The 23,287-nt window shown below is 42.0% G+C and overlaps 1 protein-coding gene across 9 annotated transcripts in view; it reads right to left on the bottom strand.

The window, feature by feature from the left end:
* LOC105477098 (transcription factor 4) overlaps positions 1 to 23,287 on the bottom strand; it is a 419,558-nt gene that overhangs the window by 366,185 nt on the left and 30,086 nt on the right. For 3 of the 9 annotated variants that reach the window (XM_071085287.1, XM_071085286.1, XM_071085288.1), the window contains exon 1: positions 362 to 382. The exons of 1 other annotated variant lie outside the window; for it this stretch is intronic. The gene's annotated coding sequence lies outside the window, so the exon portion shown is untranslated. Of the gene's footprint in view, positions 1 to 361; positions 478 to 798; positions 875 to 1,636; positions 2,150 to 23,287 lie in introns of those variants that run through there. 5 more of the 9 variants (XM_011733442.3, XM_011733446.3, XM_011733443.3 and 2 more) reach the window with 5 other exon arrangements.

Below are 23,287 nucleotides of genomic sequence, written 5' to 3'. Positions count from 1 at the left end.
GAGTGAAAACACGTCCAAAGGGGGAGGGGTGGGGTGACAGGGTTGGGGGGAGTGGAGTGGAGGGTCGGGTCCTGTAATTGTCCAGCACCCTAATTTGTGAAAGAAAGGGGTTATAAAAATTAAAGTCAGGCCCCTGGCAAAGTCCTCGGTCCCTCCGAGGGGGCATCGCGGGGAGGGGCGGGGGGGCTGGCGGCGAGGGGGAGGGAAGCGGCGGGAGGGGAAGGGGTGTCTCTTCTGGGAGCGCCGGGCGCCGGGAGCCCGCGGCGCGGGAGGCGCGGAGCCGCGTGCGGGGCCGCCGAGCCCGAGCCCCGCGCCGCCGGGCGCCTCCGCCCCGCCGAGCCCCGCCGGCGCCGGTACCTACCGCCCGCGCGCGAGAAGGGGCTCTCCGTGCACCGCCGGCGCCGAGGCGGCGTTCATGTCTAACCGCCGCCGCCACCGCCGCCGCCTGCTCCTGCGCCCGCTCCCGCGCCTGCTGCCTCCCCGCCGCCGCCGCCGCCGCCGCCGCCACTACAGATCCGCAGACACACAGCCAAGATCCCTGACTCTTAACACCAACTCTCTTCTCCGGGGAGGGGAGGGGACGGAGGGAAGGGGGGAGGGGGAAACACGCCGAGGCGCACGGAATTGCAAGTTCAGCAAAGAAATGGGTGGGGGGGCTCCGGCGGGGAGACGCGACTTGCTCCGGGTCGGGCAGGCTAGGATGCATCCCCCTCGCACCCACCCCAAGGGAAAAAAAAAAAAAAATCTCAACACCTCCCCCGCCTCGCCAAAAAATACAAACGAAAATTCATCGAGCACCTCATTTTTCCTCAGATCGTCAGTTACAATCTGAAGCCTGAACAGTTCAGTTTTTGCCCGTTGCATCCCTCGGAGGCACTTTGAAATTTATTCGAGTTTACATCCCTTCACTTCTTTCTTTCTCTTACTCTCGTTCCCTCTCACTCACACATCCACACACGGCAAAGCAAGTTTATACTAGGCTGCAAATACACGTGATGCAAAAAGACTTTGCCAAGAGGAACAATATTTTTCTTTTTCGTCTATAAATCAAGCCACATTTTCCTGGGGAGATTTTCGTTTCGGTAGTTTTGCGTTGGGGGCGAAATCTGAATTGCACACTTTCTTTCCCCTCCCTTTTAAGTCACAGAATAGTATAACTGCAAACTTCGGGGGAAAAAAAAAAAAGGACAATTTTGGGGGGTGGATGTTGTTTTGTTTTTGCACTTGAGTTCCTAGGCACGCTAAGTCCCTGTTCGCCAACACTGTAAGTTTTTAATTCAACATTTACCATTATAGGCCCTTCATGCTCTTAAAACATACTTTTTCACATCACTTTTTAGGATAAAATTTAAGCTTCATAATTCTATCGTTTTGTAATAACAAGCGTGCTTTATCCGGTATATGCAACATACGCTATTTTAACGTGTGTTTGGAAAAAAAAAAAAAAAAACACATTCTACAAACCCTGGTATTGCTAGATGTGCGAGTACATACACAAAATGCATGCACACACTTTTTCCCATTGGCAATTATTTAATAGGTTGTCCCTTTTGTTTTAATAAAACATCGGGATCGACATTTTAAAAATTAAATTCAATTACAAACAGTTTACTCTGACGGCAAATTGAAACGTTACCTTAAATGGCCACAAATATTCTCACAATATTCCAAGGAAAGAGACTTTAAAAAGATAGACAAAAATCTTCTGCAAGTACTTAGTATCTCACATGTGTATCCCCAAAAAGTATTTTAACTGGTACTCAGTCCTGCTCCAGGGATATCCACAGATTACAAGATTATGCACCTGGCTCTGGTTTTTGCATTTTCCACCATAAAACTGCAACAAAATTCCCTCCCCCAAAAAAGAAATCATTAAAAAAAAAATCCAACAACTTTTTCTTATTGTTTATAAAAAACAAAAATCAACACAGGATAGTTATAATTTTTCCTCAAACAAATCTTGTTGGTGATTTTTTTTCTTCTTCTCTCAAGTATTAAACTTGTTCCAAGTTTAGAGGTGTCTCATCATCATCATCCTCCTCCTCATCATCATCACCATGGACTCCCCCGTGGAGTCACATTGATAATAATAGGTTTCCCTGAAAGATACATTGTAATCCATTCACATCCGGGAACTGCGGGCTTATAAAGAGAAGGAGCTGCGGCCGCGGCTGCTCCTCCAGACAATGACTGGGAAGGGGCGGGGCGGGAGCGGGCGACCATAGAGTGGTAAACAGAGCTCCTAGAAAGGCGTCCAAGATGGCGGTGCGCGTCGACCACGCCTCCTCCAGGAGCGGAGGCGGGTGGCTGTCCTCGGGTGGGCGTCGCGCGTGGGGCGGCACTGCGGGAGTTCCCGAGGCCGAGGTCGTTCGCAGGCCCCATTTCCCTGCGCTCTTATTCGTGTTGCCGCTTCTTGGCCGTCCTTGCTCTTTAACACAAAAGTGTAGTTTCGGCATAAATTTACAAATTAAACTCCACAGACTTCTGCAGGGAAGTGAGATCCCCCCAGGTCTCCCTGAGGAAGGCTCGGGAAGGACTGGGCCGACCTTCCTCACAGCAAGCCCGACCCCGGATTCTCCCACTTTGTGGAGCCGGATTTCTCAGGGAGCCTTGGGTGGCATGGGAAAAGGCCTCTGAGCCAAGTTGGTCCTAGGCTGAAAGAGGGATGAACTCCCCCACCCTATCTTCTTACAGGTCCATGGAATTGTGAGGACTTTCTAAGTCCAGAAAGTCTTCACTTGGAGAAGACTTTCATCTGTTGCTTTGTAGACTCAAATGTAGTTTGTACCATTAGCCACGACTGGCTCAACTAACTGCTTGTGGCCAAGCAGTTACCTTCTCTAGCCAGTTTTCTGGTCTGTGAAAAGCACATAATGCCCACTTTACGAATTTTGTAGTGGATACCGATAAAGATGAAGCCACCGTGAAAGGAATAATTCCTTTCCATGGCTAATTCATTGCTAAATCAACTGAAACCTCTAACCTAGCCAGTGGAATTTTAAATGGAAATTTCCCTACTCCAGAAGAATAGCTTTTAGTCCTTGCAACAGAAAAGCAAGTAACAATAACGACAGGTAACACATATAATATGTTTACTATGTGCCAAACACTGTTCTTATAATTTCACAAATATTGGTTACTTTAAGCCTAAGAATAACCCTATGGAGTGTGTGTTACTACCCTATTTTGTATATTGGGCAACAGAAGCAAGTAAAATTGGGTTGCTTGACCCAGGGAAGAAGTTTTCTAAGTGGTACAAACTTGCCTAACTGTCACACAACTATATTGAGTGACAGAGCCCACCGTTGAAACCAGTCTGTGATCATAGTCCACATTCAACCATATTCCTATACCATCTGGCAGTGGGAACATCCTAATCTCCATTTTTCTGATAAAAGTTTGTGGCAATAACAGAGTTCAGATCGATTTCGGGGATCTTTTATTTACATGTAAGTTTTTACAGAACAAGAATAAAGGCATTTATTGGTTGTTTCCTGTACATTCATACATGGTGAAGATTCCTGTCTTTCATCCCCATTCTGTGTTCCCATCTTAGAATCATAGCTTACATTTAGACATTACTTTATGCTGCATTATTACAAGCATCATCCCCAGTTCTCAGAGTTAACCCCTACAGGCTCTGCTTAGATGATGTAATGAAAAGATCGCAAACGTTGTGTTAGGAGAAATATTCCACTGATTCTACCTCTAGTCATTCTGTGACCTAAGGCCCAATGTCAATGTCTTTTGCTGTAAAATCCAGAGATTAGATAATCCAATAAAACCCCTTCTAGCTTTTAGGTTTTTAAGATTCCTCATTCCGCTGAATTTCTTTTATTGTTTTGTTTTGTTTTGAGACAGAGTGTCGCTCTTGCTGTCCAGGCTGGAGTGCAATGGCGCAATCTTGGCTCATTGCAACCTCCGCCTCCCAGGTTCAAGCGATTCTCCTGCCTCAGCCTCCCAAGTATCTGGGATTACAGGCATGCGCCACCCCGCTCGGCTAATTTTGTATTTTTAGTAGAGACGGGATTTCTCCATGTTGGTCAGGCTGGTCTGGAACTGCTGACCTCAGGTGATCCACCCACCTCAGCCTCCCAAAGTGCTGGAATTACAGGTGTGAGCCACCGCACCCAGCCACATTCCGCTGAATTTCAAGGGCAATAAATAATCCATCCAGAAACCAGTGATAAGATGAAGTTTGAGATCTAAAGGTATTCGATTGCTAGTCTAGTTGCTTGTTCATTTTTTGACCCTACAATCAGAAAATGATGGAACCACCCTTCATATTTTAAATTTCAGGGACAAATGTGGGTGTTTTGTCTTCTTTTTTTTTTTTTTTTTTGGTTTTGTTTTTGTTTCTCCTTAATTGTCAGAGAATAACTACTTATTCTGTCAGAGAATTGTCAGAGAATAAGTTATACTTAGAAGATTGGAGGCACCTAAGAAAAGGAGAACCAAGATGATCCTGTGAAACTTAAATAAAAAAGGAGGGGTAGTAGGTATGTTTTGGGGTGTCTCTTCAATTTGCAAACTCCCTTGTCTAGGAACCTGTTCATAAATCCTCATATAGAGGTTTGTCTTAGTCAATTCAGACTGGCCAAAATACCATAGACTGGATGACTTCAACAGCAGACATTTGTTTTTCACACCACTGGAGGCTACAAAGTCTGACATTAGGGTGCCTCATGGTCAAGTTCTGGAGAGAGCTCTCTTCCTAGCTTGCAAATGAATTCTCACTGAATTCTCACATGGTGGAGAAAGAAAGAGCTTTGGTCTTCCTTCCTCTTCTTATGAGAACACTAATGCCATCATGGAGGCTCCCCCTTCATGATCTCAGTTAACCCTAGTTATCTCCCAAAGACTCCATCTCCTAATACTAGCACATTGGGAATTAGGGTTTCAACTGAATTTTGGAGGGGACGCAAACATTCAGTTCATTGCAAGGTAGAACTTGATGGGGGTGTCACGTGACTCCTTCTTGCCCCATCCCCACCAGCCCCAGCAGATTGGACCCCAGGAGCGAAAAGAGGAAGAGATTGACTGTAGCCTATGGTGAGTGATGGATCAGGCACATCTTGTAGTCAGCGGGCCAGACCTGGTCCCAGCAAGCTAAGCCATGTGAGAGCCATGGTTATAGGGAAACAAGAACCATGAGTAAGCAGAGGAAGCTGCTCTTCAGATAAGAGAGAGCAGTCTTGGGAGTTCCAAGAAAAGCAGACAAACAATTAAGTCCTAGGAAGAAATGCCTAGAGATTATTTCCCAATTACTATGAGGAGTGCAGTATCCCCTGTCCATGAGATTGCTAATTCCTACAATGTTCCCCTTCCCCAGGTGAGTTGACCTATGTTTCTGATCCTTACTACTAAAGAACTTCATACAAAAAAAGATTCTTTACCTTTCAACATTGTCAAAACTGTCATTAACATTTTTTTCTAAAGTAGTGACCGCTATTCTAGGGAGTAAACTAAAAAAAATTGCTTCACTCCCACATGATAGAGAGCCTATCTGATTCATTGTGCCACCTATAATCAGAACAGCACAGACACGTGTCATTCATTCCCTTTTCTGTCTCTTTGTGACCTTGGGCAAGTTTCACATTATGTCAGATGTAAAAAAAAAAAAAAAAAAAAAAAAAAAAAAAAAAAAAAAAAAAAATTTAACTATCTTAAATACCTTACATGACTGATTAAAATCAAATGAGATAATGTAAATGAAAGTGCTTTGTAAATGATAAATTTCTGTCAAATATAAGGCATCATTATTGCATGAGCTGAGTTAATGCCTAAAGATAATGCTTCTTTCACAGTAGCATGGAAGGAGTGGCAAATATTTATACCCCATGGATTCGTAGACAGAAACAAATTATATATTCAAGGGTACTTGGTCTAAAGCCCTCATTTGTAGTTGAGAATGTCAAGGCTCAAGTGGGAAGACTAGGCCAAGGTCATGTCGTTAATGAGCGGCATAGCCAGGCAGCCCTCTGGTAATCCAGAATGCCCTACCATTCTCCTTCAAATTCCATCCAGTTTGTACTCCCTGAGTCCCACCTATGTTAAAATAAACAAGCAAATAAAGCCACAAACAACAACAAAAATTAGCTGTCTGATGCTCTAATGAAATTCATCCAAAGATGCAGCAAGTAATTTTTGAGCATCTACCTTGTGTCAGCAGCCATTCTCTCAGGACCTGAGGCAAAAATGTAGGGAAAAAAAAAATCAGAATGAGATAAATGTCAAGGGCAGTCTTGATTGAATGGCTAAGTCACAGTAAGCAAGATACAGCCTGTGGCAGATGTGTAGAAAGGGAAGACTGTCCCAGCATATTTTTAGGTTGATATGTCAAATGGGTATAACCAGCTAGGACCTCAATCTGGAGCCCTACTCACACTGTAAGTCTGAGTCAGAAAGGCAGCTGGCAAGAGGGATGGGGAGAGCTTCAGACAGTTTGTGTGAAAGAAGTCCAGAGATTTATGAGACAGAGTCCTCTACATACCCCGGGGCCTTTGCATATGCTGGTCTCTTAATTCTTTCTGTCACTGTTCACAAGGCTAACTCCATATCATCCATCCTTCTGGTCTCAACTTAAACATCACCTCCTCCTAACTAGACCTTCCTAACTATTCTGTCTACAGTAAGCGCTTGATCGTGTTATTCTCTGCCATAAAATTAGCTCAGGGAATAATGCATTTCCTTTTACGTCGCCCATCATCAGACTGTAGACTCTACGATGCCAGAGTACATAAATCTTGTCCATTCTATGTCTCTACACCCACTGCAGTGCCTGGCACTTATAAAGTATTCAATAACTATTTGTTAAATAAATGAATGAATAATCTGTCTGTACCCTCAAGATGCACACTTTACCCTGAAGAGTACAACTTTTACATTTTTTCAAATCAGTTTTTCTTGGGGTTTCATTTTAGCTTGATTTCATTGTTAGTAAATGTTGCTGGTGAGTTTGATTTCCAGCAGGCTACTGACTCCTGTCACTTAAGTTCTAGACCCTAAAGATATAACTACGATAATTGCCTTACTTTACCAAGCCATGGGGACAGTGTCTTCATTATTGTTAATACAATACAAGGTGCTGTCATCATACTGCTTAACTATTATAACATTTTAACATTTTACAGAGGAGAAGACTGACGCAGCCACATACGGCAGAGCTGAGATTTAAACATAGGTAGACCATGCTTCTCCTTACAGCTCAGTGACATGTGCCATGGCTTTAGGTCATGGCCAATTGCAGGGAAGATCTGCATGTGCCAGACTTTAAACTTGCAGCACACACAAGGGAAGGCAGGACCACCCAGGTACAGACAAAATACTCTCTAGCTGACAACCTCATTTCTTCTCTGGATCTCCATTCCTGCCCTAGTCTCCCACTCTGCAAGTCCTCCAAAAAAAAAAAAAAATGACAAAACCCTTAAAATAGAACACTCAAACTGCAACAGAGAAAACAGTTTTATGATTAGAAGGAGCCTTCTCTGAGGCTGCCACTAAATCTTTCGAGTCTTATTTAAATTAATGTAACTTCATGGACACTAAGAATGAAAGATTGTCAAAGATGCATTTTTCTCTTTTCCTTTCCCAAACCCCCAAAACACCTAAAAGTAGGAAAAATCAAAATTCTGCCTTGGCAGGATTATGATTCAATTCACTGACTTTCCTCAACACCTTCTACCATTATTTCTGCATGGGTCCCACTGTGCACAATTATTGGTTTATTATGTTCTCTGTTTTCAGTGCATGTTCCCCCTCTAAAGGTGAAGAGCAGGTCTTTGTATCCTTAAGACCCAACACACTGCATAGTGCATAAGTATTCCTCCAGGAATGACCCAGAAAATTAAGCAATTTTGGAAATCAAGTCATACATAACAGATTGATGTTTAAGATAATAAACCTTCCTTAATAGACCTAGACACGTACAGAGTAGAATTTAGATTTTGCCGGCTTTTAGATGGTTTGGGACTTTAGGAAAAGGAAAAAAATAAAATTTTAACAATCTTTCATTCTGAGTGTCCACGGAATTTTGGTAATTTAAAGAAGACTGGAAAAGATTTAGTACTAGCCTTCTAGAAGTTACCTCCTAATCATAAAACTGTTTTTTCTGTTGCAGCCTGAGTGTTCTATTTTAAGAGTTTTGTCATTTTTTTTTTTTTTTCTGGAGGACTTGGAGATTTCTAGGGCCAGAATAGAGATCCAGAGAAGAAATGAAGTTGTAGGCTAGAGAGCGTTTTGTCTGTACCTCCGTGGTCTTGTTTTCCCTCGCGTGTGCTGAAAGTTTAAAAATCAGCACATACAGGCCAGGCGCAGTGGCTCGCCCCTGTAATCCCAGCACTTTGAGAGTCCGAGGTGGGTGGATCACTTGAGGTCAGGAGTTTGTGACCAGCCTGGCCAACATGGTGAAACCCCGTGTCTACTAAAAATATGAAAATTAGCTTGGAGTGATGGCACATGCCGATCCCAGGTACTCAGGAGGCTGAGACGGGAGAATAGCTTGAACCCTGCAGGTGGAGGTTGCAGTGAGCCGAGATGGTGCCACTGCACTCCAGTCTGGATGACAGAACAAGACTCCATCTCAAAAAAAAAAAAAAAAAAAAATCAGCACATGCAAATCTTCTCTGCATTGGCTGTCACATAAAGCTATGGCACATGTCACTGAGCTGTAAGCAGAAGCTTGGTCTACTTTTGTTTAAATCTCAGCTCTGCCATATGCAGCTCTGTGACCTTGGACCTGTACCTCTAAGCCTCCCTTTTCTCATCTATTAAAAGGGTATAATGCTCTGTCATAGAATTATTATATCAGATTAAATATAAAATACTGGCAAAAGCACTTAGCTCATTCAACAATTGTAACCTAGTAATTAGGATATATATGCTTTAATGCCACATTTTTCATATGTCGACTCAAGTGTTAAAACTCAGGAAGTTTGGATCCATTAGCTGTTTTTCACAATGCATGGAACCTTTAGAATCATGCATGTGACAGCAGTGATCAGATGTGCCTGAGAAGAACACATTTCTTTAATGGTCATGAAATGGATTTAGATCAACTTTTCATTTTTTGTTTGTTTGAAGTGAAATTGCATAACAGAAAATACTAACATGCATCATAACAATTAAGAGTATTGCTGATTTACAAAAGTCTTGCTTCAGTTGTATAATATACAGTATAGTACATGCATACTAGGTTATCATAAAAAATGTTTATAGCCACTGCTCAAGTAGATAGGTGATATGGTTTGACTCTGTGTCCCCACCCAAATATCATGTCAAATTGTAATCCTCAGTGCTGGAGGAGGGGCCTGATAGGAGGTGATTGAATCATGGGGGCCGACTCCCCTTGCTGTTCTCGTAATAGTGACTGACTTCTCACGAGATCTGGTTGTTGAAAAGTGTGTAGACCTCCCGCTTCGCTCTCTCTCCTGCTCTGCCATGTGAATATGTGTCTCCTTCCCCTTTGTCTGCCATGATTGTAAGTTTCCTGAGGCCTCGTCAGCCATGCTTCCTGTACAGTCTGTGAACTGTGAGTCAATTAAACCTCTTTTCTTCATAAATTACCCAGCCTTAGCTAGCTTCTTATAGCAATGTGAGAACAGTCTAATGCAATGGGCCTCACTGCTTTGCTAGCAAGGGTGTTCATGAAGCCTATTATGGGATCATATGGAGAGGAGAAAACAAAGCTAATCATCTTTGCGTTCTATTTCTTCGCAAATTGCTTGATATTTCAAACCCAAGAGCCACTTTCCCTCTTCCCTCTCCCCCAAAGAAAAGGAGATGGTTAAAAAGGCTGAGGTGGGCGGATCATCTGAGGTCAGGAGTTTGAGACCAGCCTGGTCAACATGGTGAAAGCTTGTCTTTACTAAAAAAAAAATGCAAAAATTAGCTGGGTGTGGTGGTGTGTGCCTGCAATCCCAGCTACTCGGGAGGCCAAGGCAGGAGAATCACTTGAACCTGGGAAGCGGAGGTTGCAGTGAGCCAAAATCGCATCACTGCACTCCAGCCTAGGGGACAGAGCAAGACTCTGTCTCAAAAAATAAAATAAAATTAAATTAAAAAATAAAGGTTTAAAAAGAGTAAACAATGTAGAAAGAATAAAAGACATTTTGGAAAACAGAGAATCTTTTGCGTATTCCCAAGTACAATAAAATAATTGCAGTTAATATATCTAATCTGGTTTTTAAAATCTTCCAAAAGCTGCCCTCCAACCCCACCCCCACCTAACTTCTCCAACTTTATTTCCATATCTTTCCCTAAAGGAAGTCTTTGCTCTAGTCAATTAAGCATAGAACACATAATATTGAGGACACAAGACATTGAGCAGTTTGTCTATGAAAAGCACTATGCAAGGGGCAATGAAGAATTCATTCAAGATGAAAAACTGGGGCCCTTAACCTCCCAGCCTTTACATGCTAATGGGTAGGCTAGACGAGAATAAGTCTCCAAACCCCTGACAAACTATATAGAGAGTTATCAAGAGGTAAAATCATGCCATAACCCTATAATGCAAGGAGTCTTTGCTGTCAGCTGGAGAGATCTTAGAAGGCTTCTTAGAAGAGATAAGACTAGAGTTGAATCTGGAAAGAAAAGTGGTACTCCCATGAAGCAGACAGAGAGAAGAATGTCCTGGGCTGAAGCATTAACTCTGGCAAAGTTGGGAAGGCTAGAGAGTAAGGATCTTGTTAGGGTTTGTGAGAAGAACCAAAGGACTAAACTGTTAAAACTCAGCAAATTTGGATCCATTGGCCTTTTTTCTATTTTCTATTTTTTTATTATACTTTAAGTTCTGGGATACACGTGCAGAATGCACAGGTTTGTTACATAAGTATACATGGGCCACTGGCATTTTTTCACAATGCATGGAACCATTAGGATGATCACATGGCAGCAGTTATAAGATATGCCTGAGCAGAACATTCTGGAAGCAACATGGAGGATGAATAAAGGTAAGAAGAAACTGAAGGCAGAGACCAGTTAGAAAGCTACTGCAGTTCACTTAACTACTGCTTATGAGATTCTGAAATAGGGCTGTGGCTATGGCCATGAAAACGAGAAAACTCATTCAAGAAATGCTGTGTATAGGTTAGCAGAAAAGCCATCAGGGTTGTGAAGCAATAGAAAAATCAATTCAAACTGGCTTAAACGATAAAGGGCTTGCAAATCCAAAAAGGTTTAGAGCCATCAAATACAGCTCCAGCTTCGTTTCTCTACTTTTCTCTCAGCTCAGCCCAATTTTAGGTCAGGCTAACTCCCTCATGATACCAAGATGACTACCAGTAAAAACAGAAACACTCTGCTGTTTGCCTCTAGATGGAGATAGCTGTTGGTGCCCCCTGAACCTTGACACTAAAGCCTCAGCTGAGGTTAGACTGGACCATTTTAGGAATACGCTTGCCTTTTACCCAAATCATGTCATGACTGGTTTACGTTCATCCCTAAGTAATTATGTTCCTAAGGCTCAAATCTATCAAAGCCTACACTTGGAGCTGAGTGAAGACTATCCTACATAATGCCCAAAGCTTCTCAGCTGGTGGGGAGGGAAGATGAATGTTGAAGATTTTCCAAGCTTTCTGGGCATCTGTGCTACAATGCATTTGTTCTCACCTATTTCCTCCCACGATCCAACTTCCCTCTTGCAGTTGCCTTGCGCAGGTTCCAGCCTCCCATCAAATCCACCTCAATTCTTCCCTCCCCTCTGAAGTCTGCTCTGACTTCTTGACCTTCCACCATCAGTCAGTGCTCTGAACTCATTTACTTAACACAAAAACTTAACAAAAAGAACAAAACAAAAACAAACAAACAAAAAACTGCAGGCCGGGTGCAGTGGCTCATGCCTGTAATCCCAGCACTTTGGGAGGCCGAGGTGGGCAGATCACTTGAGGCCAGGAGTTCAAGACCAGCCTGGCCAACATGGTGAAACTCCGTCTCTACTAAAAATACAAAAATTAGCTGGGTGTGGTGTTGGGCACCTGTAGTCCCAGCTACAAGGGAGTCTCAGGCAGGAGAATCACCTGAACCCAGGAGGCGGGGGTTGCAGTGAGCCGAGATCGTGCCACTGCACTCCAGCCTGGGTGACAGAGTGAGACTCTATCGCAAAACAAAAAACTGTGGTACAATATATGTATGATAAAAAGTGAAAAACTGTACAGCTCAATAAATTTTTGCGTATATATACACATCAGTGTAACCACTACCCAGATCAAGATATTAAATATTTCCAACAACCCAGAAGGCTTCCTCCTTCTCCTTCTTAGTCAATACCCATCCCATTGGACTTCTGTTGCCACTGATTAGTTTCATCTGTTCTTGAACTTGGAACATCATCCAGTGGAATATATTATCCAGTGTATATTCAAGTGCATCTGGCTTCTGTCACTCATCGTATCTGTGAGATTTGTCCATGTGGTTGCCTGTGGGAGAAGGTTGTTTTTCTTTTTATTGCTCTGTGATACTCCATTGTAGATATACAACAATTTATCTACTCAATTTTCCCCAAAATTTAGGTTTTCCAAGTTTTGGCTACTATGAGTAGAGCTGCCTTTAACATTCTGTATATGTATTTTTGTGGATACAGTACTTGTTTCTTTTGAGTGTGTACCTAGGATATACCTATTGTATGCCTAGAATTGCTAGGTCACAGATAATACATTTTGGTTTTAGGAGACACCACCAAACTGTTTTCAAAGGGGCTTTACCAATTTGCAATCATACCAGCAATGTATGAGATGAACACATTGCTTCTAATATAAACTATTATAATCTATAGACTTATATATTGCTGCTGCCTCCTCAATTAGACTCTAAACCTCTAAAGGGTCAGTACTCTCCTAGAGAGCTTCATTGTTCCAATGTCTAATATTGTGTTCTGCACAGGGAGGGTGGAGCCATACACATGGACTCCAATATTATCCACTTTGTCCATTCTCACAGGTGTGACCTCTGGGCAAAGGAAGGTTGTCCAAATGGACTTCCCACCTCAGCTATACCTGGACCAGAAGTGGTCACCCTCATGTACTCCTAGGCCACAGTATCCAGGCTTTGCCACCCAGATAGGTTCTTCTACCCTCTGGTGGCATTCCTCTTTGGGACCATTGGAGTGTAGTTGACTGTCCATATTTGTGGGTTCCACTTCTGTGGATTCAACCAGCCACAGATCAACAATACTGTATTCAAAAAAATTCTGTATTGAACATATAAGACTGTTTTTTGGCCATTATTTCCTACGCAATAGAGTGTAACAAGTATTTACAAAGAATTTACATTGCATTAGGTATTACTAGTAATCTGGAGATGATTTAAAGTCTATGGGGGGTGGCACTGGTTATATGCAGATACTATGCCATTTTATATCAGGGACTTGAGCATCTGTGGAGTCTGGTATCTGCAGGAAGGCCCAGAACAAATCACCCTCAGATACAGAGAAATGCCTGTACATTCTTGCCAATAGACCTCAGACATGACCATGTTAATACAGTAGACAGTTCTAACCACATTACACACTCAAAAGAAATAAGTGCTGTATCCACAAAAATACATATATAGAATGTTCAAAGTAGCTGTGCTCATAATAGCCAAAACTTGGAAAACCTGAATTTGAGGGACGATTGAGTAGATAAATTGTATAATCTACAGTGGAGTATTATATAGTAACCAATAAGATAACTGTCCTTCCAGAGGCCTCCTTGAACCCCTGCACCATCTGCCCACCTCGTCCTAAGTGACCAGCTTCGCATTCCAAAGGATCTTGGGAGAGGTGGCCTTTGAAGGAACTTAAAAGGTCTTTCTATGCCCTTTCCTTGAGGCACAACTGGGCTTCTCATTTTACATTCCATAACTGATTTAAAAAAAAAAAAAAAAGTAAAGTCTGATTCAAGCCAAGTGCGGTGGCTCACGCCTGTAGTCCCAGCACTTTGGGAGGCTAAGGCGGGCAGATCACTTGAGGTCGAGTTTAAGACCAGCCTGGTCAACACGATGAAACCCCGTCTCTACTAAAAATACAAAAATTAGCTGGGTGTGGTGGCGGGCACCTATAATCCCAACTACTTGGGAGGCTGAGGCAGGAGAATCACTTAAACTGGCAGGCAGAGTTTGCAGTGAGCCGAGATCACGCCACTGCACCCCAGTCTGGTCATCAGAGTGAGACTCTGTCTTGAAAAAGAAAAAAAGTGTGTCTGCTTCAAGGTGACAAATATTCACCTACTCCCAAACCAGCAAGTGATTGTAAACTTCTCTCATGGAATAAAAAGGGTTCAAGTTCTTCCTCACTGTGCAACCTATAGCTCACCTATCTAGTCATTAGGGATTTTTAAAATATAAATGCGCCAGTGTGATAATTATGGCTGTGTGATTTTCTTTCCTTTCTTTTTCTTTTTCTCACTTAACGGGAATGTCATGCCATGTTTTCACATCACTATACATAGGTTTGCCGGATTCATGTTAATGCCTACAAAATATAGAAAATATATAGCACTATCACACTTATTATGTGCCAGGCACATTTTAAGATACATTTAGTTCTCAGCACCACCCTATATGGTAGGTATTATATACACTCCCATTTTGTAGTTGAGGAAACTGAGGCAGAGAGAAATGAAGTAACTTGCTCAAGATCATAACATTAGTAAGCTGTCAGGGTCAGAACCCAGGCTGTCTGGCTCTGGTATCCATGCCCTCAACTCTCCTGCCCTTGGCTAGGAGATGCCTGTACCACAGCTTTTTTAGCCATTCCTTTACTAATCTTGTTCCAATTTTTAATCTTTGTTGGCATCCCCCACTGACTAGCACATTCTTGGATGCCTCTCCTGCCTCACAGTGATGTGTATTTAGGGAATTAAAAATAACTGCTATAGTAGCTTACCTCAAAATTAAAGTGATTATTAGATAGATGACTCTCCTTTTAAAAAATGTTTCGTATTCCAAATCTCAATAAAAATGACTTTTGGATTATCAGCAGCGTTGGCAAGTTCACATTACATCCACGGGCCATTACCATCATTAATTGAGAATACACACACATGTTAATCAATCATTTACTCCTGTTTCCCATCTCTCTTACATGGTTCTAGATGTTGTCTATCTCAGTCTTAGAATTGGGAAACAGTAAAATTTATCACCCTTTGTAGTCCAAAAAATTGTAATTGCAGATACAGGAGAGTTGGATAAAGTTGCAAAGAGGTGGAAATTATGCTGAAAGGTTTTCCAGAATCACTAGGAACGATTTTATATTATAGCAACATTTCATTGTCTACTAAAGGCAAAATTTCCACCCCTTCCGCAGAGCTCAGGAAAAGGGGAAACCAAAATGAACATAATGTAAAATGTAATAGACGATGCTTCCCCATTCAATTCAAGATGAAAGCTTTACAGCTGGGGGACATAGAAAAAAATACTGGATTTAGAATAATAGACCTGGGTTCAGATTTTACCAGCTTTGTGATCCTAGAGCAGCTTTTCTTATCCTTGATAAGAGCAGCTTTTCTTATCCTAGCTTATTGATATTTCAGGCTGGAAAATTCTTTGACATGGAAGTCTATCCTGGCCATTACATACAGTATGTTTAACAGCATCCCTGGCTTCTACCCACCTGTAGCCACCCTCTGTGCCCCTCAAGTTGAGACAACCAAAAATGCCCCCAGATATTGCCAAATGTCCCTCAGTAATCAGTCACTCTGGTTGAGATCTAGGCAAACCTCTGAACTTCTCAGAGGTACAGTTTATCCATAAAGATGAAGATCATTTTATTTGCTTCATAGAGTTGTTATAAAGAGCTCATGTATTCATACCAGTTTTATAAATTATGAATTGTTACTTAAGAATTAAGTTAGGTATTATTAATTGCACTCACTCTATTTTGAAGAGTGCCATATATGATCTGAAATATAGAACTATCAAACCCAGAATATATTTCGGTGCATACTTCTAAGAGAGATTATTAAAACAGTTAATAACAGGTGGAATAGGCAGACACTAAGTCCTCACCATTGTCCATAAACTAGTAGTAAACATGACTCTATTTCAAAACCACAGGCTGCATCTCTGCTGCTGGTTAACCCATTTAGAAGAGAGCTGCTATCAACCCCAAGGGGAAACATGTACACAGAGTATATAGAATAGATGCTTACTGTCCGTGTGAGCAGAGAAAAACACCACAGAGAGCATGGCTCACTGTCAGGAGGCCAGGAGATCATGGCACAGCAGGGGAACAATTCCTCCTGAGGAGAAAACAATTTCTCCGAGCTCTGGGTTGAATAGCTGTACGGTTCTCCTATGGGGCTCATCATTCAGAACCATGAACTGCTGTGACAGATCCTCAAGTCATCAATGTCATGTCTTTGGAGCTCCCTACTTGACCCTCCTTGTGCCATTCTTCCCATAACCATCACTGGCACATGGAACAGTCCTTGCTCAGAACAAGCATTGGACACATTTTTATTGAATGACTGGGTAATTATTATTTTGCTGTATCTTAACAACAATGATTTTTTAAAAGCACTAGATATAGATTCTGCACACAAATGTTGAGGGAAAGTTTGAACTCTGCCACTTCATCAGTTTTTTGTTTTTTTTTTTTTAAAAAAAGCAGATTCTTCCCTTTTTCTGCCATGCTTCCACCGCCACCCCAGAATCCTTGGAGAAATTGCTCCGTTGTGTGTCAAGGTCACACACTAGGAAGCTTTTGGTCGGGGTGGGGGCAAGTTTCCTTCCTTTCCTCATCTTCCTCTTTTTTCTTCCTCTGGTGGGGGTGAGATGGGCCTTGCTGTGCCTTCTGTTGGAAAGTTAAGGAAGGGTTAAGAAAGGAGGGAGTGCTAGAGGCCTGCTTGGAACTGGCTCTGGTTCAGCTTTTAACAGAGAGGACAAAGAGGATCTTTGCTTTTAGGGCATTGCCCACCCAGTTTCAAAGAGTGAAATATTGCAGGGATCCTGGATGGCGAACAAAATAGCTGAGTGTGTGGCAAGACCGGATCTCACTAAGAAAGGGGACAAGGAAAATCTCCACATCCCAAGTAATGGATAGATGAAAAACCCACTTCTGTAAAGGATCAGCAGTATTCTCAGTTGCAGGAGCCCCATGCCATCACCTGGGAAAGCAGAGTGAAGCTAAAAGAAGGTTGGTGGTCATTGTAATGGCTACTAGTTATGGACAGCCTCCTACTTGCTGGGACTTTTCCAGTAGGACCCAGGGGAATGGGAAGAAGTGGGGATGGCTGGCAAAATCACTAGAGGCAGGCCATTAAGCTGACATAAGCATTGAGGACCGATCTTGAAATAAAATAATTGAGATTCCAGCCCCTTTCCCTTTTTAGGTTATTAGAAGATTTCAGATGTACAACCACAGACCCAGTGAGGACAGCTGGAATACCTCACTGGGGTCCTGTTGAGGAGAACTGGGATTGCAGAATGGGCACCCTAAGTCACACAGGAGCATTCATCTCAAGAAAAGGGGGAGTCAAGACGGGTAAACCTGGCACCATAAGATGGTCTGCAGGTTGGGCTGGGTAGCAGTGGGTGCTGGCATTAGCACAGCATGTGGCCTAAACTGAAAACCCATCATACCCAATTGCCCTGCACAGTGGTACATTTTAGGGAAATAACAGCCTATGAATGTGAGCTCAAAGAGCTGCAATCTTGGATCCTAAGTTTGGGGCACCACTGTGGCCTGTAACGAAATTTGGTCTGTCAAGAGCATTGTACAGATGAAAAATTCCATCCGATGGTGTGAGCTGAGTTTTCAATGGTGACATTGTGTGGTGGAGCAGAAATAAAGGTCGGTGGGCTGATTAGACTCTCAGGGTCTCTCTTCTAGAGTTGGAAGGTGGACTGGCTCTTCAAACTGAGTAAACTCCTGAGATATATGTTCTGGGGGAAGGAGGTGGTCTCAAGAGGCAGACATTGAACGTCTATCTACACTGCACATGTGGAGGTAGGAATGATTAATTGGAAACATAAAAAAGATGGACTTGCATTAGTACTCCAAGTTGATGAAGGAAATCATACCAGTGGCATATGCATTTTTCATACACTTACATACAGATTTGGCTACAATCACGTATAGTTTCACACATGCTCCAAAACCTGATGAGGCAGATATTAGTACTCTGCATTTTCCACATGAGCAAATAGGGGCAACGGAGGCAAATAACCTAAGAATCGGAGGAGCCACAGCTGAAACAGGTTTTGCATTCCAAAATACTTTTCACTTCTGCTGTGCTGCTTTCAAGAGCAGTGGTTCCCAAAAAGTGGTTCTCAGACCAGTTGTGTCAGTATCAGCTATGAACTTATTAGAAATGCAAATCCTTGGGTCCCACCCATACCTCCTGATCAGAAACTCTGGGGTAGGCCCAGCAATCTATTTAACAAGTCCTCGTGGTGCTTCTGATGAATGCTCAAGTTTGAAAATCACTGCTCTGAAATGTGAGATTATGCTTCTGCAGTTAGGGTCCTTTCCCATTCCAATCCCTAATACAGTATAAGATTCAATAACTATAATTACCCTCAAGCACTTACTATTTGAATAAGTAGTCGCTTGAGCGACAGATTTCTACCCAAGGAGATGAGAGAAGATGAAAAAAAAAAACACACACTTTCTTCCTTTGTCTACATATTTGGTCTAAAGTTACTGGGAACATCTTTATCCCATTCCTTTTGAGAGTGTGAAAATGTTGTGATTGCTCTTTTACCCCTTTCTGTTCTTCCACTCTGGGAATATTAATACAAATGTTTCCTCTCTTCTCTGTTCTGAGCCTAATTCACAGCCCAGAACCATAACTCAAAGACACAATTTGAAGCTATCTGCTTTCTTTCAAAGTGCCATTGTCATTTTATCCTGGACACAGGCTAGATTTTTGTGAAAGTAATAATATAGATTTATAACTCAGCAATGTTTTCATCTGTGGAATTATTTTGTCAACCCAAAGTTTGGGGCAGATAAAGGTAGAAATTTCATTTCAAACAACAGGTAATATCTATAACTTAAGCAGGGTAAACATTTTTCCAGGCAAAACAAAACAAAACAACTAGATTAAAATAAACCAATAATCAGACTTGATCCTGATGAAAATTGTATTTGTTCGGTGATACTTGTTCTCCTGTTGACAACTGAATGACAATCGAAATGATGGAGAATATTTCTCTACTGTAATGATTATATTAAATTAATTCATAATATTTGCTCAATAACATTGTTTGCATATACTCCCATGGCTAGGAAAGTGCTACCTAATTCATTTTTCACACATCAAAATCTGGTAACTTGATATCATTATATTATCCTCCCTAGAAATGCTGATGGGGTCTGGTCCCTCTCTCAGAGGGGAAGAGGGAATGAGAACAGTGGGTGACACCAGGCACCATATGTTCGGCAATACCTACAGCACAGTAGGCACAATGGGCAGAGGTGAGCGTGTTCATGCCACATCTCTTCATTGTTGGGGGATATAATAAATTTTATGTTCACCCATTTTACTTATTTTCCAAGTATTGTATTTTCTCATATGCTTTTCTAAAAAAAAAAAAAAAAAAATTGTGGCACATCAGAACATACTCCCATCTTCTAGAGAAGCCTGCAAACCAATGGAAGTATTTTGGATTATCTGACAGTGTCTAACAAAACATCTGATAAAAGTGTTCTGTTCTTAAGAGTCAGTACGTCAAACAATCAATTGAATTTGATGCCAAATTTTAAGATACATTTTCCAACAAATTACGAGAAAAGGGTGTGTCTAAGGTGGAGTGGAGATTTCTCCCATGTTACAAGGCCAGTGGATTCAAAAAATGACAATTTCTACTGTTAACCCTGCTCCTGGCTGCCTTTCTTCAGCAAATTTAGTCTCCTAAGGGACCTGCTAAACAATCAACAGGACAAAACTCAGGAGATGCTATTTCCTAAGGAACTAAACAGAGATTTTGGAATGACATGCCTTGAGTCCTCACCCTAGGTCTGTCAAAGGGCTTCATATGCCTCTGTTCACATGTTCCATTTTCTAGTTTTTGAAAATCAGAATAACTATGTCATCGCCCATTCTTAGCACTCAATTAACAATGAAAATGTTGTTGCAGATTCAAATGCTATCATTCCGTCAATAATGATAATCATAAGGATTTAAAATGAGCTAATTCAATTTAAGGAATGAATTCAAGGAAAGAAAATGCCAAGATTTTTTCAATGTGAGTTAACAGCAGTGCAGACTGTATAATGCCACACTCAAAAGGTGTGGGCTGTGTTTATGCTTCAGTTACATTTTCACTAGAAAAATACAATTTCCCTGCCCAGCTTTTCATTCAAGTGGTGACTCCTAACACCTGTGAACAAATGTGCTTTGCCCTGCTAATGCTGATAAAAACTACAAATCTGTCTCCTTCACCGTTGATCTACAAATGGAAGCTGTGTGCCACATGCTTCGTCTCACTGTAACCTTAATGGAAAAGCAGCAGGGCTGTTAGCAGAATTTCCTAGACCACAGAAAGATAATATTAATTCAAGCACTTTAGGAACATTTTCAAAATTTATTTTCTTCTTCTTGATAACATTATAGAAGATTTTAATATACTGATACTTTGAGGGGTTCAGGACTATGGCTTATTAGGAATGAAATTTATTAAACAGTCACGTTAAATGGTCAGCCATCTTACACTCCCACTCCCAGTAGCTTTAAAGATTTACAATGCAGGGAGAAAATTAGACCAATCTAGTATCTTGCCACAGTATTTTTTTTTTTGCAATATGGGACTTTAGCCATCACAGGTCAAAATGCCATCTTGGAAATAAATGGACCTTGAGTGTGTTTTAGAGGAAGGCATTGAGTTAAATACGCATCTCCATTCCAATTAGTCTGTATGAGCCATTTAAAGAATAAAAGAGATGAGCACATTTATTTTTGGTTCCACAAAATTCTGCTTTGTGACTTGTCTCAAGATTTGCATATTTTTATAGAGCATGTTAGGCAAAGAAAGCACTGTGCTATGGGCCGTGGGAATAATGGTGACTAAGACAGCGTCCCGCCTTCAAAGAAGGTGTTATCCTTTTGAATATAAGCTCCCAAGGGCAGGAGTCTATTTGATTCATTGAGAGTCTATAATACACCCTCAATAAATAGTTGTGAAATCAATGAATAAATGGTGGGGTGGAGTGGGCGGTAGGAGGTGTGGACACTAATGTATACAAATGCCAGCAGCTACATTGGAAAAAGGTGGGTACTTTGGACTAAATGTTTGTATCACCTCAAAATTCATGTGTTAAAGGCTAATCCCCAATGTGATGGCATTGGGAGGTGAGGCTTTTGTGAGGTAATGAGGTCAGGAAGGTAGAGCACTCGGAAATGGAATTAATGCCCTTATATAAAGAAGAAAAGACACAGGCTCTTTCTCTCTGTTCTCTGCTATATGAAGATACAATGAGAAGACAGCCACTTGCAAACCAAGAAGTGGGCTGGGCTCTTACCAGACATCAGATCTATCCATGCCTTACTCTTGGACTTCCCAGCCTCCAGAACTGTGAGAAAAAGATGTTTGTTGTTTAAGCCAACCATTCTATAGACATTTTTTACAGCAGCCCAAGCTAAGACGGAGAAGGCTGTGCTAAGTATGAACTAAATATGCCAGTGGTCAGCCACATATTCTCAATGAAGCTACTGCTGCTGGGAAAACTCATACACTGGGGCAAGTTTTTCATGAAAATCCTTGAGGCAATAGTCTAGGAGTTTCCTTCACTACACACATATTCAGAATTTGCTTTCTGAATGGCATTTGCTGGGTGCCTGATGAATTCAGAGAAATGTAATGAAGAGAGATGCTGTTCCCACCAGGAGTTTTCAGGCTCTGAGCAAAGGTGAGGCAGGCTCAGAACTACTGAAATGGATGTGCATATGGTTTGTGTGTACAGAGGAACATGATAGCTGTGAGCACTAGAGTTGCAGTAAAACATCCGAGTCTGAATTTTGAAACACAAACAAAAAAGGAAAGAGTATCATGACATGAACGTGTCATAACCCTGAAGACACAGATGACACGTGAACTTGGCTCAATCATTCTGTTCCAGCCACTTTAGACTCTGCATTTTCCCCAGCATAACAAGCATCCTTCCTCAGGGCCTTTGCACTTGCTGTTCACTCTGCATGATGCACTTTCTCCCCAAATATCTGCAGGGCTCCTTCTCCTACCTCTGTTGGGCCTTTCTTCTAATGTTACCTTCCCAGAGAGGCTTCCCTAGTTACTTTGTTTGATATCACAACTTTCACACTCACCCCTTGTTTGCTTTCTTTTTCTCAATAGCACTTTTCACCATCTGTAGTACCATATGTTTTACTTATTTGCTTATTTATTTTTTTAGTCTTCTCTGCTAAAAATATAATCTCCATGAAGGCAGGGTTTTTGTCTGTTTCTTCACCTAGTAGCACCTAGACCTGTGCCTAGCCTATAACAGGCACTGGCCAAATTTTTTTTTTTTTTTTTTGAGGCGGAGTCTCGCTCTGTCGCCCAGGCTGGAGTGCAGTGGCGCGATTTCCGCTCACTGCAAGCTCCGCCTCCCGGGTTCCCGCCATTCTCCTGCCTCAGCCTCCCGAGTAGCTGGGACTACAGGCGCCGCCACCATGCCCGGCTAATTTTTTTGTATTTTTAGTGGAGACGGGGTTTCATTGTGTTAGCCAGGATGGTCTCGATCTCCTGACCTCGTGATCCGCCCGTCTCGGCCTCCCAAAGTGCTGGGATTACAGGCTTGAGCCACCGCGCCCGGCCCCAATATTTTTGGAATGAGTTAATAAATAGAACTTGGATCCGGAAAAGTACATTTTATAGGTCTACATGCCAAACCCTGACAAACGTGTTTATAAAAACCCATCATGGACATGCAGATGAATGCATTTATAGAGGTGCAGAGGTCAGAAAGAATATCCATTTCCCTGGCCTAATGTTGTCATGCAGAGGGATTTCTGCCAGGGTAACCCACCTTTTCCCTATGCCTTACTCCTGCAGGCTAATTTGGTTTGAGTTTGGTTGGCATTTCTGAGCACGTTCACTGCCTTTTCGGACTCCTTTGTCTTTGGAGGATGCCACAGGACGTGGGGGCTCTGATTCTCTTGTTCCTGAAATGGAGTAGACCTTTGCTGTCCAGCTCTGTTGGTGACTGGGTGAGTGTTTCATTGATGAGTGAAGTATTAGGGAGATTTCTGGGCCTCTAATCAAAAGCCACATTCTCTTACCATCTGTCTGACTCTTGCATCTGTTTTTCCATTGATTCCAAATTCAGAAGATGATAAAAAGGGATGTTATATATTGACTAGTTAACAGCTCC

Source organism: Macaca nemestrina, chromosome 19, assembly GCF_043159975.1.
Source record: "Macaca nemestrina isolate mMacNem1 chromosome 19, mMacNem.hap1, whole genome shotgun sequence".
Taxonomy (NCBI): domain Eukaryota; kingdom Metazoa; phylum Chordata; class Mammalia; order Primates; family Cercopithecidae; genus Macaca; species Macaca nemestrina.
The sequence above is the reverse complement of the archived record's forward strand: the minus strand, read 5'-3'. Positions and strand labels throughout refer to the sequence as shown.